General features: G+C 42.2%; 1 protein-coding gene and 1 long non-coding RNA gene across 2 annotated transcripts in view; one reads left to right on the forward strand and one right to left on the reverse strand.

Moving 5' to 3' along the window:
* Nucleotides 1-204: 204 nt before the first annotated feature.
* On the reverse strand, nt 205-11,000 carry LOC136010348 (uncharacterized). Its single transcript, XR_010610848.1, has 2 exons — nt 8,673-11,000; nt 205-3,277 (listed from the first exon to the last, which is right to left on the reverse strand). It is a non-coding gene; the product is annotated as an uncharacterized LOC136010348 (long non-coding RNA).
* ZNF148 (zinc finger protein 148) overlaps nt 10,550-17,347 on the forward strand; it is a 44,174-nt gene continuing 37,376 nt past the window's right edge. The window contains exon 1 of the mRNA XM_065671386.1: nt 10,550-11,091. The gene's annotated coding sequence lies outside the window, so the exon portion shown is untranslated. The remainder of the gene's footprint in view (nt 11,092-17,347) is intronic.

Consider the following 17,347-nt stretch of genomic DNA (forward strand, 5'->3'; position numbering starts at 1 on the left):
ACCACCATTAAGACTACTCATCAGTATGCACAGCTAGAGCACAAGATGTTTTCTTTTTTGACAGCTCCAGCTTTGCAAACGTCTCTGTAAACTGTGAGGGAAAAGCAGCCATTTTAGCACATGAGTGGGCTGTACTACAAACAGACACATTTCCCAAGCAGGAACCAATCTGCAAAACATTGCCACTTCACATGCAATTAGGAATGAGATCGACTATCATATCTTTACTTCAATATGCTCAGTGAGGTGATCAAAAATGGCCAAGCTGACAAAATGAAAGTATCCTTGATCAACATCTAAATACACGTTTTTCAAAGCAAGGCACAGCTTTTTTTCATGCCTAAATATTCCGGTAGCTGGTATCGATTTCACCCTGTCAGCTTGCATCTACTGGTGTTGATAAGGAGTCTTTGATAATATGTTGATTTTTCTCTTTCATAAAAAAGCTATTTTTTCCCCTGCAGATGTATGGATTTTGGGTTACCTTGTTGGGTTTTCCCTTTTGTAGTCAATGAGTGACTCAGAATCTCCTGCCCCTATTTTTGACAAGGTTATCTGCGAGGTATTTTATCAGGGTCGATTTCCTCTGTGCCTCTGGCTTCTGAAAACTGAGAGTTAACTTTGTCCGACAGTTAGGACCAACTGCACAACCACCTGCAGCTCTGCAGTGCTCATCAGCTCACTGGAGCGGCCGCAGGAAAGGCAAGCTGCTTCTGGTCTTGGACAAGGCTTTCCCCCCGCTGTTTTGACCCAGAGAGAGATCCAGTCCTCTCCAGTTACGTGCTTTCATTCCCTCACCAGCTCCTTTCCCACTTGTCCTTTGAAGCACTAATGGGATGTTTCTTCCATCATTCACTGGAGTTCCTCTCAGGCTGGATAAGAAAGAGCCTCCCCTCACTCCCAGGGACCAGTTTTTCTTCATCTGCTTGTCTGGCTTGGTGTGCAAGCATCCAGCCAGCAAACAAGGGCAGTTTACTTTAAAAGAAACATGGTTTTATTTATTACAAGCCATTTTAAATCATTTTTTTGACTTTTAAATTATCCTTAGCACTGAAGTCTCATCTGCTTTGCAGATGGAAAGCAGCAACTGCCAAACAGCCTTTATTGCCTGGGATATTCCAAGCCCACAGTCAATTGTTTTGATGTTCTTCTGACCACTTTCATTTTAGGTTGTCCTTAAGGCTCAGCCAAGCTCCCTGGATTTCCCAAGCAGGCAGTAATTGCTGTTCTGGAGGCCTTCTGAGCTGGCGTTGTATGGGTCCGCTTCCTGACCAACCTCCCAGGCTTTCTGAATCTGCTGGGGCACAAAATGTGAGGGTGTGCTGTCCTCCTTCAGGGTCTCGCCTGCACGCCACGGTTAGTTCTCCTTATTCCTCAATGAAGCCTTCTGGAGGCTTATGTCAGTGTGAAAGGGACTTCACAAATGCCATGCCAGCTGTGATGCTCTACAGCCTGTAAGCTCTAGACCAGGGGAGATGGTGCTCTTCCATCAAGCTACTCGGAAGTCATGTACAATCTGAAAATCACATCAGTGCTGTTAGCTGAAAGTAGCCTGGTGTTGTTACATGACTAGCTCTCATGTTAAAAAAAAAACAACTGCTGCTGATAATCAGGTCATCTATGGACAGATCATACCATGTGAAGCATCTCTTCCTTACCAAACTGGACCCATGGAGAGAAGCTGAGGAAGGATGCTTCTCCTCATGTCAAATACTGTGAAATATCAGCATTACAAAGGTCACATTTTTCTTAATCCCTGCACACAGCACCACATTCCTTCCCAGAAAATGGTCTCTTGATGTTTGCTTTGTGTTTTAAACAAATTTCTGGCATGTGTCTGACATGCATCCTTAAACTGATAACCCTTCAAGTTCAGTTCTTCATATGCACTAGCTGAAATGCATAAATAATTGAAAATTTAATGGTTGGAGTTACTCAGTACTAAGTATATTTGTTAAGTTAACTTTGGGTAAGGCTTTGCAATGAAGACTTTTGCTGTTCTGCTTACAGGTACAATGTTTGTCACTGTTTGTTACTGGATAAACCAGACATACAGAAACAGCTTGATGCACCTCCCTGATACACCTGATCAGTTTTTGTAGGATGACAACAAGGATGATTTTATGAAGCCTGTTTGGGGCAAAGCAGTGTTTTTGGCTCAGGATACTGCCAGATATCCAAGACAGAAAGGACTTGGATCAGACCTATCCTCTGTTCTTTCAGCGATGTGCAAGTACAACCAGCCAGTCCCCAGCCTACTTGGATGCACAGTAGCCTCTTAAAAAACAAGCAGTCCTTCTTTTTGTCTCCTTTGCTGTCTTTTAAAACAGCAATATCTGAAACTTTGGCTTTTTGGCTGCTTTCCCCTATTGCATGCCTGTTCTGCAACAGCAAGCAGCTAAGCGGAGTTTGTGGTGGGACTTCCCTGTAGTTTAGAGGGCTGCTGGCTGGGATGGGTTTGGTGGCTCTTGCCTCGGTCTTCACACTGGCAGGAGCACTGCAGGTGGTGACAGAAGGCTGAGTATCCTCCTTCAGGGGCTCATGTTGCTTCTCTCTGGAAGAGCTGTAGAGGGATGGAGTGCAACCATGAAGGGCCCATGGCGGACAGCAGAGGGTAGTGCAAAGGGCTGATGTCATGCAAGTTGACCCAGACTTTTTTACAGAGTTCATGGTGTTTCATGTACCTATGTTGGTAAGACATTTTCTTTCTGAATCCTTTTGGGCTTAGTATCAATGCTTTGAATGTACCGTAGCAGAGAAGTTCTCCACTTCAGTCTCTTGTTGTGTACTTCCTTTGGTGTTGTGAGGATTTTTTGTTGTTGTTTTGTTTGGTTTTTTATTTTATTAGTTTTAATTTCTATTTTTCAGTTTTAAATATCCTACCTTTAGTTTGATAGCTCACAGAAGGTCCCTTTATTCTACAGTATGAGACAGGAAAAAGAGAACCTTCTGATCAGTCTGTACCAGACATTACTTCACGTACTTTTATTCTCTCTCCACTGTTTTTCTCTGAAGATAATAATCCAAATCTTTTCAATCTTTCATGAATTGCCATGCTCTTGATCCTAGTTTTGCTTTTCTTTGAGTCCTCTGAAGTTCCCAGTCTCTTTGAGATGGCTGTAGATGGCTGTACCACAGCAGTCTGCTTGAGGTTGTACCACAGATCTGTGTCAAGATAGTCTGTCTTTTTGTTTTCTTCATCCTATTTTATCTGCACACTGAAAGGATGGAGTTGTTAAGCTTTCTGTTGCACAACAGCAAACAAGGCTGGGTGTACCTGTGGGCAAAGACAATGATCTAGGTTACTTCCTAAAGCATTCCCTATATATTTGTCCAATCTGCTCCTAAATACCTCTGGTGACTCAACAGTCCTATAGGCTATTCCAGTGTTTTGTGACCTTTGCTATATATATTATATATATATTGCTTTCTACTATACAGAAAAATACCTAACCTGAAGCTTCCTTGCTGCAATTTACAATTTATATACCTCCCATGGACAGGGGAAGCTTTTTCCACTTGTCTCTGCAATGGCCTGTTACATATTTGAAGACTCTTATCATGTTTCCCCTTTAGCATTCTCCTCTGGAACAACTGCAGTTCACCTAGGTGTTTTGGTCATGTGTTCTAGATCTCTTATCATTCTTACTGTCCTTTCTGACTGGGACATATCTTTCCTGAGTTTCATGCCCCAAACCAGACATAATACTTCTAGCTGAAAACAACACTGTATAGACTGAATGGAAATGATCCCTTTGTGTCTTAAGAGGTATAAGCCAGTTCATACGTAACAGGATGGTGTGCAGATAAATTCATGTATAGCTCATGAACAGCTATACTCCCCTACTAAACCATCTTCTGAAATACTGCTGTCCTGTGGCTCCGCTGTAGATTCAGGGCAGGTCCTTTTCTCTGTCCTTACTGAGCTGAGCTCCATCTTCTCCACCTTACTCCTAAACTAACAGAAGGCGGCCGAACCTAAACCTGGACCGTGGACGTTATTGCAGCCATCTCCAGATTGGTGGTGCAATCTGAAAATTTAGTAGTCTTCATTCTCCAGTTGAACCACTGAATAGTCTGGTGCAAGTCCTGAGCAATTCCATTCAGTGTATCCTTGTATTCTGAAAGAAAAGTCGGTCATAACTACTTCCAAGAAGGTTTTAATAACTAGCTGGCATTGGCCTTAGAGAAACTTCTTCTAGTCCATTTCTCATTTTATGAGAAAGGCACCTGAGAAAATTACTTAGCAGCAGCTCTACCTTCTTGCTTTTCCCTGACAAGAACCTCCCACCTGAAGCTGTTCCTTAGCCATTTTTCACTTGTGGGGTATCTTAGCAGTTTGCCTTTTCTCCTAAATGCATAATTTATTGCAGATATAATGAACTTCCTTGGCGATTACATTGTCCATTCATCTAGCTTTTTTAAAGGTCTCTGAAGTTTCTTTTCATCCCCTCTGGGGCCTGGTTAATCTCATAAATTCATACCTATGTTTTATATCTATCATGTCCCAGTTCAGCATTTGTCTTTTCCCAATCTGCACTGTAACAACAAATGGGTTTAGGAGGGAAGGCTGAGGCCTTTGTTGTTAACCCAGTGCCTTGATGAAAAGTGACCACCTAACTCTCCTCTCTGCCTTCTGTCTCCTGGACAAATTCTGACACTGTAAATTGTCAAATATATTCTGGAAGACAAAATAAGCTTATTTTTATTTTCCCTATATTCTTACCTTACTGATACAATCAATAATTCTAAGAGATTCATGAGATTTGATTTTCAAATGATTTTTTGATTTTACAAAACCTTGCCATAACATAATCTTTCAAATGCTTTGAAAGACCATTCGGACTGATTTTCAGGTCAAGATATATGGCTCCATAGCTTTGCTGGCAGTCCTATTGTTCCAGCTTCTGACAGTCATGGATATGCTCTATGTGATTTGGAGAATGGTTAATAGCGGCCTTGTTCCAGTGTTTCCTTATTGTTCTGATGCTATTTTTGAAATACCAGAGGAGACCAGTAAAGGGAGGGCAACTGTATGGTGTTCTTTATTATGAGACTGCAAAACCCTATACCCTTCCTTTTTTGCTGTGTTGAGTAATTTGTAAGTTCTAATTCTAACCTTTTATGGCTTTTTTACTTCTTCACTTTGAGAATCATTCCCATTTTCATATTCAAGGTTCATTTGTGCTCTTCTCATTTTCCCTTTCATCACTGCCAACTGAAATTTGAGATTTTCCTTTTTACTGGTTTTCATAGATTCAGATTTCTATACTCTGTTGGCTTTCCTGCTGGCTCAAATAATGCAAGGAAACATGCCTTTTAGAATAACGGCTTCATCCTTGTCACTCTGGGAAGGTACAACCTCTTGGGTTTCATTGTTTTCCGGAGTTTCCATGTTACCTCCCACAGGCTTGGCTTATTTATTTGTTTTGTTTTCCTGTTTCAACTTTGAACTTTTGGTTAATAAGTATCAATCTCCCATTATCACAATCTGGTCTCCTACGTGCTCTCTTAATCTTGAGTCTTGCTATAACTGGGTAAATCTTAGACTCATGAAGAGGTGTGAATCTGAATTTAAAATGGAGTAGTTGCTCTGCATAAACTCTCAGTGCATGTGAGGTGGATGTGTTGCAGCCTACACCACTTTAATGTAAACTAAAGGCTATTGACACAAAGCAGGTATTAAGTAGCTGGTTCCTCTGCACTGACTAACCTTCCCATATGGGCAAGCCTTTAGTTAATGCTTCAGCTAATGCTATCTTTCAAATCAGACCCACCATAATACTTCAAACTAAAGAACTTGTCTGCAGTGTGACATTTGGGGAATATTAAGATAAATTAAGTAAAGGTGTGACATTAAATTGCATCAGTTAAAGTCCACCAAATCTCTGTGTGGATCCTCTCTCTTTTACAGATAAAATATCCCGTTTCCTTTACAGTTAATTCTGAAAGGTTTAATCCTAAAATGTTCATGCTGGAGTTTAAGGCCCTCTTACTTTCCCATCTGCAGTTAATTTGACTTAAATGTCTTATGTAGACAGCTAATATAAGAGTAGACAGTTTTCTGCTCTGTTTATAACTTGTGTTTTAAGGCAAAGAAATTGGTTCTCTAAATTGTACCTCATTGTGACATTTGACAATTTATGTTAGGCACAGCACTACATTATCATCATTTTTGTTGCTTTTTGTGCCTATTAGGCATCTCAGCATGGATTATTAAACATCCTCTTTTCTTTTAATCTTGAGATTTATAATGCTAATTTTACAGGAATGCCGTGTGTGGCCAAGTCAAACATATTAGAGATATCTGAATGTCTTGTGTCTACATGAAACCGTCTTGACTGATGCTGCCTTGCTATCTTTCTTTGTTTCAGACAGGAGTATCTCTCATCAAACCATTACTACTCATTTTCTCTGGTATTTCTGTGATGTCCTCAGCTCAAGTTTTAAAGCACTTTAAGCTGCTGTATTATTGTCAAATAAATGAATGAGTCAAGTCAGGTGTGTTTGTGGCATTAGAAACTGATGTGAAGACTTCCTTAGGGCTCAGGTGGAACAGATTTTTATTCTAAACAGATTTGGGAACAGAAAGATTTCAGGAACAAGTTAAAGAGCCAGGTGCATGCCCCCTCTGCTTCTGACCAATATTTTCCATAATGAATTATTTTTGCTTACAAGCATCACATGTACAGGTATTTTGAGACATACAGTACCATCACATTTCTCTGCATTATTTAATGTCAACACATGCATAGCATACAACTACATGACTGACAGCATTACTATTGATTCCTGATCCGCTAGCAACATAGGGCAACGCAGACTCAATTGCATCAGGCTTATGTGGGATCATGAACTGAAAGTCTACTATAAAAAATACAATTAAAAAAAAAATTAATCAGGGATGCTGAAATGAAGAGGAACAATTTACAAAGTGAGTAGATGCTCAGACAATGGACTAACTTAACTTTCTGCATTGAATATTTGTGCTAGTTAAAGCCCTGGTGAAATACTTGAATTAAAAAAAAAAAAAAATAGATGGATTTTTTCCTAGCTTTCAATAGCAATCATTCCCTAACTGCATCAACTGTTGAAATGTCAGGCATTCATCAAGGCATTTCTGAAGCACCATTCATTTCATCACTGGCACATACTAGTATTAACCAGGGCTACAGTGACCTTAGTGGTCCAAGGATGGAGGGAAGGAGAGAAATTGGAGAAGGCATTCAGTTTTCCTTCTGATTCAGTATCTGATACCTCCATTTAATTCAATGAGATATTTGCATTTTTGAAGTTAGACGTGTGCTTGGCTGTGTTGCCAAACAGGGAACAAGACCTAAATCTGTGATGAGGACTAAGTAGTGTTTAACTCCACTTCTGTGGCAACAAGCCATTTATATTTACTTCTTGCTCTCCATGCTGGGTTTAGTCCTAATGACGATTACTGTTCCTTTATGCAGTTACGATTTTTCGCAAAGGGTTTCCAGGCCATATTTCAGGTCATGCCCAGCCTGTAGGCCGGTGAGACACACTGACACTCAAGCTTAAACTAACTTTCCCACTACAAGAATAATTCAAGTGGGTGAGGGAGAAAAACATCTGTTAACTCTGAAAGTCAAGTTACTCTCATCCTCCACTGATGTTACTGACTTGACTTGTTTGATGATTCCACAAGCACAGAAAAGGCTGGTTTAGTGTGGCTGGGGAAGACAAACTGTGTATTTCCACACCTGAACGCCCCATGCTTCCTCTTGGATTCATCTTGGGCCACACTAACACTATTTTCAAGGAAGCAAAAAATACTTTTTGAAAAGCTGGAAGAGAATTTAAAAGGAGTTAAAAAGATAAAGCAAGACCTGGAAAATTGATTTAAAAATTCTGATACACAGCCTTTTAGCTATTGGGGTTAAACTGATGATTAGCAGCTCAGGCTAGATGAACTGGGACAAATACGAAGGCATAATTTTAAGAGATGGGCTAAGTGGCCATCTCAATAACCTAGCTAACCAGCGGCTTTCTTGCTCAAATTCCCAGACTGGATCTTTCCAGATCACCTGCTGCTTCATTAGAAGTTGCTGGCTTGATGCATAAATGAATGAATGAAACCCATCAGTTTGTCACGCAGGAAGTCAGACGAAGATGGTTCTGCTTATTCTACAGTTACTTCTGAAGCCACTTCCTGTTTAAGACATTTTAAAACACACATATATTCTCCAACGCTTCCCAAAAGCCACACTTTTTAATATATAGCTTACTTGTGCTAAAACTTGCGGGTTTTTGATTTATACAGAAAAAGGAATTAACAAAACGGGGGAGGAAGGAGAAATCCCTTTCACTTTCCATTATTTAGCCCTCCTAGAAGAGAAAAAAAAAAAAAAAAAAGGTAAACTGAACCATACTGTGCTCCACGCTGCACACACACTGCCTTTTAGAGGGTTTCTCTGGGTAACTTCCAGAATTCAGAAGGGAGAGGGAAGATTATATTAAAGACTCTTAACTTCTTCCCTAGGGAAAAGCAGTGTTTGCCTGCTATTCCCAGAGTGGCATAAGGAAAACAAACAAACAAAAAGGTTAAAATGCAAGTGCTCTTTTAAGCTCTTCAAGCTATTGGCTTTTTATATTCCTTTTCTATTTTGTTATGTCAAACCATTAATAAACACCACAGTACTTACAGTGTGTCAAAACACCAATATGAACATCAGTGCCACAGCTGTGTGGCTTGGTGAGCAACTGTCATAATTTGAAAATCCAGGTGGCAAAGAGGCAAAGGTCCAAGGTCTGACGTGTTCCTTCACTATCCTCTGCCTCGCTTGGGGGGACTTCCAGATGAACAAAGCACTGTAGGCTTCTCGCTCAACACCACAATTTGTAGGCACTCAGTTCCTCTTGAAACAACAACAGAAAACTCCACCCTAACCCAAACTGACATTTGAAAATTGGAGCATGTCTTGATGAAGGTCATAAAAGAATGGTAGGAGAGTAGTAAGAGGACGCAAATATGCTGAGTCTTACTTTTCTGCATTAAGTACAAGACACTGTTTCTTCTCCATATTACTGTTAATTGCCAAACAAATTTTTCTGAAAAGCAGGTTCCAACTGATGCGTCCTTGGAGAAAGACTTATGCTCACTCTGCAGAAAGCTTTAATTCCACAGTGTATCTTAAAATAAGGCCTTAGTGCTGAGCTTCCTGACTCAAACTTAATGAAATGCAAAGGATTTTTTTTTTGACAGGTAAAAATGAACAGAGTCACCAAATTAAGTGTCTTTGAAGAAAAAAAAAAAAAAAAGAAAATCAAAGCTGCACAAAGGTACATCTTCGCTCAGTTTCTAAAACTCTACTTTTGGAAACTGAATAGTTTTCCATTTTATTCGTCACGCAGGTTGATAGCATTTCTTGTATTTATGCAAAATTGTAGATGACTGCATGAAATGTAGCCACATTTTATTAACTCCTTCCTCTGCTTATGCAGAATGAATACTTGATGCAATCATCTTGAAATACACGTACTGCATAAAGTCAGGGCAGACCTTCAAACTGGGCCCTGATGTCATTAGTATTTTCTTCCTAATGCAGCTTATTACACTGTAACTGCGTGGCACAACCTATGGCTTGCATAAGGATACACAATCTTATTAATGCACCTCATTAAAGGATATGGAAACCCTACATAAAGCTGAATCACCAGGCAGATGCATCTTACTTCTAACAGGACCTGAACGAAGGGCATAAGCTTTGTCATGGAGACAGGGTGATCCTGTAGGACAACCTGGGAATAACTAAGCTTGTAGCAAAAAGCTTTGGGCTGCTGCTGATTGAATGACTCACAAAGCTAAGCCTGATGAAGCTGGTAAATTTTACCCAATAGAGCTTATGCAGATTTTGGCTTTAATCCGGCAGAGAGTTTAAGCACATGCTTAATTATAAGCAAGTGACATAAAGCAATTTAGTTAAGAATGTGTTTAAGTGCGTTGCTGGCCTAAAGACTTTATTTAGAGAAACGTGGAAGCGCTGGTAACCCTTAGAAGCGATGAAGTTGAGAGATGCAACAGAGACCAATGCACAGCCAAGAGCTGTGAAGGCGCACACAGCTTAGGTGGACAGCTACCCCACGGAATGCACGGGATTCAAGACTGGCCTCTGGCAATTCTCTGCAGAGTTTACTGTGTGGGGTCATGGAGAACATCACGGTTATGGAGATTGCAGCGCAGAGAACTCATCTCAGGTCTTCCCGAGGGCTCTGGAAGCCCCAGGAGGTCCACAGCCACCCCTTCCATAAGCACACCCGCGGCCCAGGGCCTCCCCCAGCAGGCCCGCGCCCCTCCGCCTCAGAATGCCCCGGCCTCACAAGCAAGCAGCGGGGTGCGAGGGGACAGGGGTTACTTCAGCCTCCTCCTTGGCACCACCGGGCCGTTCTGTCTCCCTCTCCTCGCAGAAATGACGCCGCTGGCACGGACACCGGGAGCCGGGGCGCACCCCCAGCCTCCCCGGCAGCTCCATCTCCTCCCCGAGGCCTGGCCGCCTACGCCGCGCGGCCCGCGGGCCCTTCCCGCCCCACCTCCCTTGAGGGCGCGCACAGGGCAGCGCTCGCCCCAGCCCGCCCGGCGGGGCTTCCCACGGCCGCGCCAGCCTCCTGACCCACGCGTAACCCGGGCCGCCGGCACGGCCCGCTTCGGCCTCGGTCCCGGCCCCGCGGGAGGCCCGGCCCGGTGCGGCGCTGCCCGACTCTCCTTCTCCTCCGGCCTTTCCTCCCCTCTTCTCCTCCTCGCCGCGCCGCCGGCCCGCCGCCCCCGAGCACCCGCCGGTCCTCCGGGCGTGTTTCCCATGGTGCACCGCGGCGCGGCGGCGCTCTGGCCAGGCTGTCGCTGTCACCGCCAGGAGGAGGCTGAGGGAAGGCGCCGCTCGCCCCGCCGGAGCAGGAAGGAGCCACCGTCGCCAACTTCCCCTCGGCCTCCCCTCCCCCGCTGCCGCCGCTTCCTCCCCCCCGCGCCCTGCCGCCGCCCCGCCATGCCGGGGGCCGCGGCACGGGCACTCTGAGCCGCCGCCGCCGCGCCCCGGCCCGGCCCGCCTTCTCTTCGCAGCTGTGCGGCCGGTAAGTGCCGGCGGGCGGGAGCGGGAGCTGGCCGGGTTCGGCTGGGCCCTCCTGCCTGCCCGCCGCGGCGGCGGGAGGTGCGCGAAGAGCGAGCGAGAGAGAGAGAGGGAGGGAGGAGGAGAGGAGAGCAGGGCAGAGGGGAGGAAAGGAAGGGGGAGCCGCGGCTCAGCGCGGAGCGGCCCGGCGCGGCCCGCCCGCATGGGCCGCGCTTGGCCCCGCTGGCGGAGAGGCCGGGGAGTGGGGGATGAGGAGAGAGGCGGCGGGCGCCCCCCCGCCCCGCTCCTCTCAGCGGGGTGGGCGCCGAGAGCTCCCTTCCTCTTCCCCCGGCCGGTGGCGGGGCTTCCCTGGTGGAGCCGGCCCCCAGCGCGTCGGGCCGGGAGCCGCGGGGCCGCGGCGGGGCCAAGCAGGCCTCGCCGGGGATGTCGGTATGGGGCCGGCGCTGCCAGTGGAGCCGTCTGACAGACGGACAGACAAAGAACCGGGGAGCTGCAGACTGACGGACAAGCGGGCTGGCACTGTGTCCCGTCGGCCGCGTCTTCTCGGGCGGCCGTATCCTCCCGCTGCCCGCGTCTCCATTGTTCCTGGTGTAAGCTAGGTGAAGTGTGCCGACTTGTGAGCGTTCATTTAGCTTAATTTTTGGTTTTTTTTTTTTTTTTTTTGCATAACCTTTTCCGAATCTCCTCTCAGTTGTTCTGAGGAAGCTTTTGTAAGGGAGCTCTCTGCAGTGTCGGGAGATGTGAACAAGTGCCTGTCTAGAAGTGGCTGGGAGGACAGGGGGAACCAGTAGGAGTTGAGGAGAAATTAGTTGGGCTTTAAACACTTTCACTCTTCATCATCTTTCCTCTCCTAACTCCTGCCAAGCCTCAGTTGGGATGAGTGTAGCGATGCCTGTAGTAAGCTGGCTCATAAAAAAGGAAGACATTTATGTTGCAAATGTAAATAATCTCTCTGATTACTTTGTTTTCATAAACTGTACAGAACAGCTGTAAGGACCTCTGCACAATCATAAAAGAAGTAAATATGTGGAATACAGTAATCACAGCTTTAGTCTTGCTTTGAAAGTCTTTTTGGAGCATGACCTGTCTCTCTGTTTGCATCCATGTGGCATTCTGGTTCAAGAAGTTTCAGATGAGAGAGATGTCTTATTCCTGATGAGCAGCGTCTTTGCCATTGGTACAAGATAAATGACTATGAGGACTATGTTTTTCCTTTTGATAGGATCTCAGCTGCTTTGTTTATTTGCTGTACTTATTCACAGATTATCGGTAATGCTTTATGAGCTTGCTAAAAATATGTACTTGGGCCTGTCACACTTAAACACTCTGGAGGGTCCATATCAGATTTCATCCTTGTAAATGGTACAACTGCAGTCATTCCCCTTGAGTTTGATGAAACATGCCTTCTAAAGGAAAGAGGTGGAAAAAGAGTGCTAATCAATTTTTGATGGAATTCTTACTCTGTAAGCATCGGACTAGGTAAACGAATGGTCTTATCAGGACTTAAAATGCATTCTGCTATGTAAAAAGTTTGCGTACCTTCCGGCAGCTTTTCAGTGTTCCACTTGCAGTGTTTGGGGTTTGTGCATGTGTCCAGTGACAGCTGTCATCTGTAGAAGCTTTGGTTGTGCTGGGAACTCTAGAGCTCACGAGGCTTGCTTTCCTGTGGATCTCATGGGATCTGTAGCTCCTGGTACAGGGTACAGACAGATTCATAGGTGAGGCAATCAAATCCTGCTTTTGTTGCAGTAGTTAAGGAAAACTCCACAAAGGTAATTTTTCAACTGCACAGTTTCCTGAAAACTGTTGTCATAGCCTTTCTTGATGAATACTCAGCTGAATGTACGTGTTTATTCAGTTTCCAAAGTATTTTCTTTGTAGTTGTTTCTGGATATCTGCATATCCCTCTTTCCCAAATATGTAGTCAGTGGGCTCATGTAACGAATAAAGCTAAAAAAGATGAGGCTGACCTCTTACATTTAGGCTGTCATGTACACATGTGCTTTTTCTGTCTTTACTCCTCAGGGTAAGGCCTGAGAGAACAGATATATATGTAATCTGTGTTCCTGTTATGGTCCTTCTTGTTCAAATGTGTTTAATTTCTACTGTATTGCAAACATACTCTATTTATGGAGAATCCCCAATAAAGTAGATTAAGAATTCAAAGCATAAGTAGTTAAGTAGCTACTTGAAGAACCACAATGGTTAAAAAAATGGAGGAAAAATTACAATTCAAAAAGTTATCTTGCAGGCTGATTTGTTCATCTGAAGGAACACATACTTCTGTAATATTATGTAGATTCTCAAAGATTGTTTTCTGTCTCAGTTCAGTTTATACAAGTTTATTTGTATGAGGATTTAAAGCTCTGTGTAGCATGTCCTGGAGACATTTGGCATTGTAAAACCATTGAGGTTGGAAGTAATGCTAGAGTTGAACTATGAGAATACTAAGAATATGTTACTGCAGTGAAATAATGGTGACGGTACATCTGAAAGGGTATATCTCACTTCTAGATGGGTTCTTTGCACCACAGACTTGATAATGTAAATTTGAAAATAGTGATGTTTAGGATATGGGTTGTTAGTGTATGGATTTAGGTAAAATATTTTCAGATCTACTCATGGGGAGGAAGGGCTTGTTGTATTCTAGTATTTAGGGGGAAAGCAGAGTGGGATTGTCTTCCGTATCTGCTGCTAGAGATCTGTGATGCTTTTTGTGACTAGGATCTTTGTAGAATCATTCTCTTGTGAGGACCACTATGTGTCCTGTTGTAAATACTACAAGTGGAGACCTGTCTGTATGGAATAGCTTGATAGAGTGGGCCTTAATCTATCCAAACCTCTTTAAGGGTTTAGCGTAATTTAGGATTAAGTTTGATTTAATTTTGGCTCTAATCTAAGATACATTTTTCTTTTGTGAAGTAATAAAAGTTAAGAAATAGTGATGTTAGTGTAATGTCTTTGATAAATAAACATACTGCTGTTACCCTAAGCATGAAACCAAAGTGTCCAGCTTTCTTATCCAAACTTAATAATGTCTTGTACATTAAATGAATGGGACAAGGAATGAAAAGTAAATGCTATTGGGAATATATTTTATTTTGAAGACTCTTAAGTGGATCTAACAGAAATAAATGTGTTTTATTTAAAATAAGTACTTTTTTTTGCCTTTCCCTGGCATTTAATGAGAGGTGCCTTTCAGACCAGCACCGTTTATGGTGAAACAGATTCAAGCCTCCAGTTTACAGTCTAATCTACACAGCTGAGTGTTTAAAGACAAATGAACCCCCACAGAGTCTCTGTGGACGTAAGCAGCCATGGGTGTCTGCTTCTATCAGGTTGCAGGCCTTACGTGAAGGATCAGTACTACAATTAGCTTGCACTTTAATTTGTTTGTTTTTTGACAGAAATACTTCTGGGGAAATAGTATTTCTTGGAGTACTGATAGTCATCAATTTCTTTTCTTTTTGTCACTCCTGTTTATTGGAATCTAAGCAGAAGCCCTTGAACTAGTATTGAGTTTATACATTTGACTTACTGTTTTTTAACAGCTGAGACATAGCTGTTGACAGGCTATGTCAGCAAAACACAGCCATTGGCTATAATGTATGGCTATATGCCAAGCACAAACTTCTGTCTAACAAAAGAAAATTCATTCAGATTTTCATGAAATTTATTTTCGTTTGCACAAATGCTGTTAGTTACTGCATTTCTGTACTTTCCAGAGAAGTTAAAAACACAGCTCCATCTGTTTAGCTTGTTAGTACTCTATATACATTCTAAATACACATTTTTTTCTATCATCTACATAGAACAGAATATTTTATACATCAGCAGTAATGCCATGAACTATACAAGTGACATAGGCTTAACATATTTAACTTACAAATTATTGTACAAATTAAGATACAATAACCAGTATGAGTATTCCAGTGTTGTCTGTGATTAAATTGTCTTCCTTTGATTCCATATAGAGATATTTTTCATTTATCATTCAGCATGTGGGATAAAATATCTGGGAATATCTGTGAGAGCTTCTCACAGAACTTGATTATAAGTGTGTCCTAGGGGGAAATTCAGTGTCTTTTAGAAAGACTGTGGAAAGCACAACATGCAGAGGGGTTAGAATCTCCTGATAGCTTCTTCCATATTGTCAGAATTTTATTTTGGGAGATGATATAGAGACTAATACTGCTTTTGCTCAAAAATAATTTCTAGTGTACTCATATGATCAATATGTTAATATATTCAAGGCTATGATATCAAGAGGTAACAGTGTGAATACTGTAATATAGTTAATGTATTACTAATTTATATCACTTCATGATTTTATTGCATTTGGAAAACAGCAAGACGTAGCTCTTTATGGAGTATATGTGTTGGCCTGATCCTTCAATTCATATACTCTACTGGCATATTAGTATCACAGTATTTGCATCTTGTCACAGTTCATGCAGAAAGCCTTAAGACAATACTGTCTAATTCTTCACTTATGACTAGGATGACATTTTTATAAGTGCAGAATTAAACAGTCTGATGATAAAATGAAATTTGTGTGGGAAGAAGTTCCAACCTGCAAACAGCAGTAGGGTATAATTTATGAACAGCCTATCAAGTATGAATTGTTGAGATTTCTTGCATTGGAAAAAAAAAAAAAAAGCCACCACCAAAAATCAAGGTGCCTATAAAATGTCTGTAAACCAAGATAATTTCTTGATATAACACATGATATTACTAATGCATAAGGCTGCTGGAATAGGCGTGTAAGTGAGCTTAGATATGATGCTGATGAGCCGCCTTCTCTAAAATTGTTTCAAATGCCAGCTACATCTATAAGGTAAAAAGATGTATCTTAATGTCTTTGTAATAATTTCCCAAAAAGTTAAATTTTGCTACTTATGTACCCCAACATGGATCTAAAAGACATCATTAGAAAGGTTTACAATGCCAGTAACATCATGACCAGGTCATGTGACCTTAGTGCAACAGTTGAAGTGAGAAATATTGATGCTGGGCAAATTTAATGTAGTCACGTGTTCACAAGCAGTGCTTAAGAAAGGGGAAACAAATGTCATTTTACACTCTCTGAATTTTAACTGCTATGTGATTGCCCTGAAAATTTACCAGATTACTTTTCTGTTTGTTGGGATTAGATTTGAAAGAAGAAAATGGTGATATGCTCCTAAAATGTGTGGATATCCATCTGTGTATATATAAACCACTTGTAGCATGTATTCATGGTGATGTCTGGCCTAAAGCTCTAGTCACTGAGTATGAGAAATGTTCAGCATAAAGCAAGGTGTATTTTGCCAGATGATAAGCACCATATTATGTGGATTAGCTGCCTGGGATGTAGCTGGGATCTGTAGTTTACTGGGAAGGGGCAAAGCAAGTAAGCAACTTTGAAATTCACTGGCTTTCTGCAGGCTTCCTTTGGTAGTGGAAACCATTTAGTCTTGCTTTCGACAAGTGAATCTACTATTGCATCACAAACATTCTTCAGTTTTGTAAAGGGAGGGGAGAGGGAGCAAAATGAGTATTAAAGCCAAGAAATGAATACATTTCACAGGATCCATAGATGATTTTTTTAGTCTGTGCACACTGTAACAGTCAGTATTTCCAGATGCAGAAGACGATTTCAGAGTTTCTTAGATAAAAGTACTCTGAAGCAAATTATCATCTCTGTTGCTGGCCTCCTGAAGTACGATTCTCCTCTGTTACTGACCACAGAAACCGTGGTTCCTAACATAGGTCACTGTTACATATATTTAATCTGACAGAGACTCACATGTGAGATGAATAAAAATTGTCAGGCTTTTAAGTTGGGTCATTTATAGCACTAAGAATTTCTAGATAGAACAGTAACTCTATAAATAAATGTAAGAATTCTCATTTTGTGTCCTTAAAGTTTCTTTAAACAAATAAGTTCTTGATGAAAGATTCATGAACTGCCAACTCCCTTTTTGCTAGAGTAATCATACACATCTTAAATGGAAGGAAATTTTTGTAATGACCAGAGTAGATAAACTGCAGAGGGTCAGTCCTTGGGCTACTAGGATGTGATACAGTTATTTTAGACCACAGTCGCTAATCGCAGAATCGTAGAATAGTTAGGTTTGGAAAGGACCTTAAGTTCCAGCTCCTCTACCATGGGTAGGGACACCTCCCACTAAATCATGGCACCCAAGGCTTTGTCCAGCCTGGCCTTGAACACTGCTGGGGATGGAGCATTCACAAGTTCCTTGGGCAACCCATTCCAG

This window comes from Lathamus discolor, chromosome 3 (genome assembly GCF_037157495.1).
Source record: "Lathamus discolor isolate bLatDis1 chromosome 3, bLatDis1.hap1, whole genome shotgun sequence".
Lineage (NCBI taxonomy): Eukaryota > Metazoa > Chordata > Aves > Psittaciformes > Psittacidae > Lathamus > Lathamus discolor.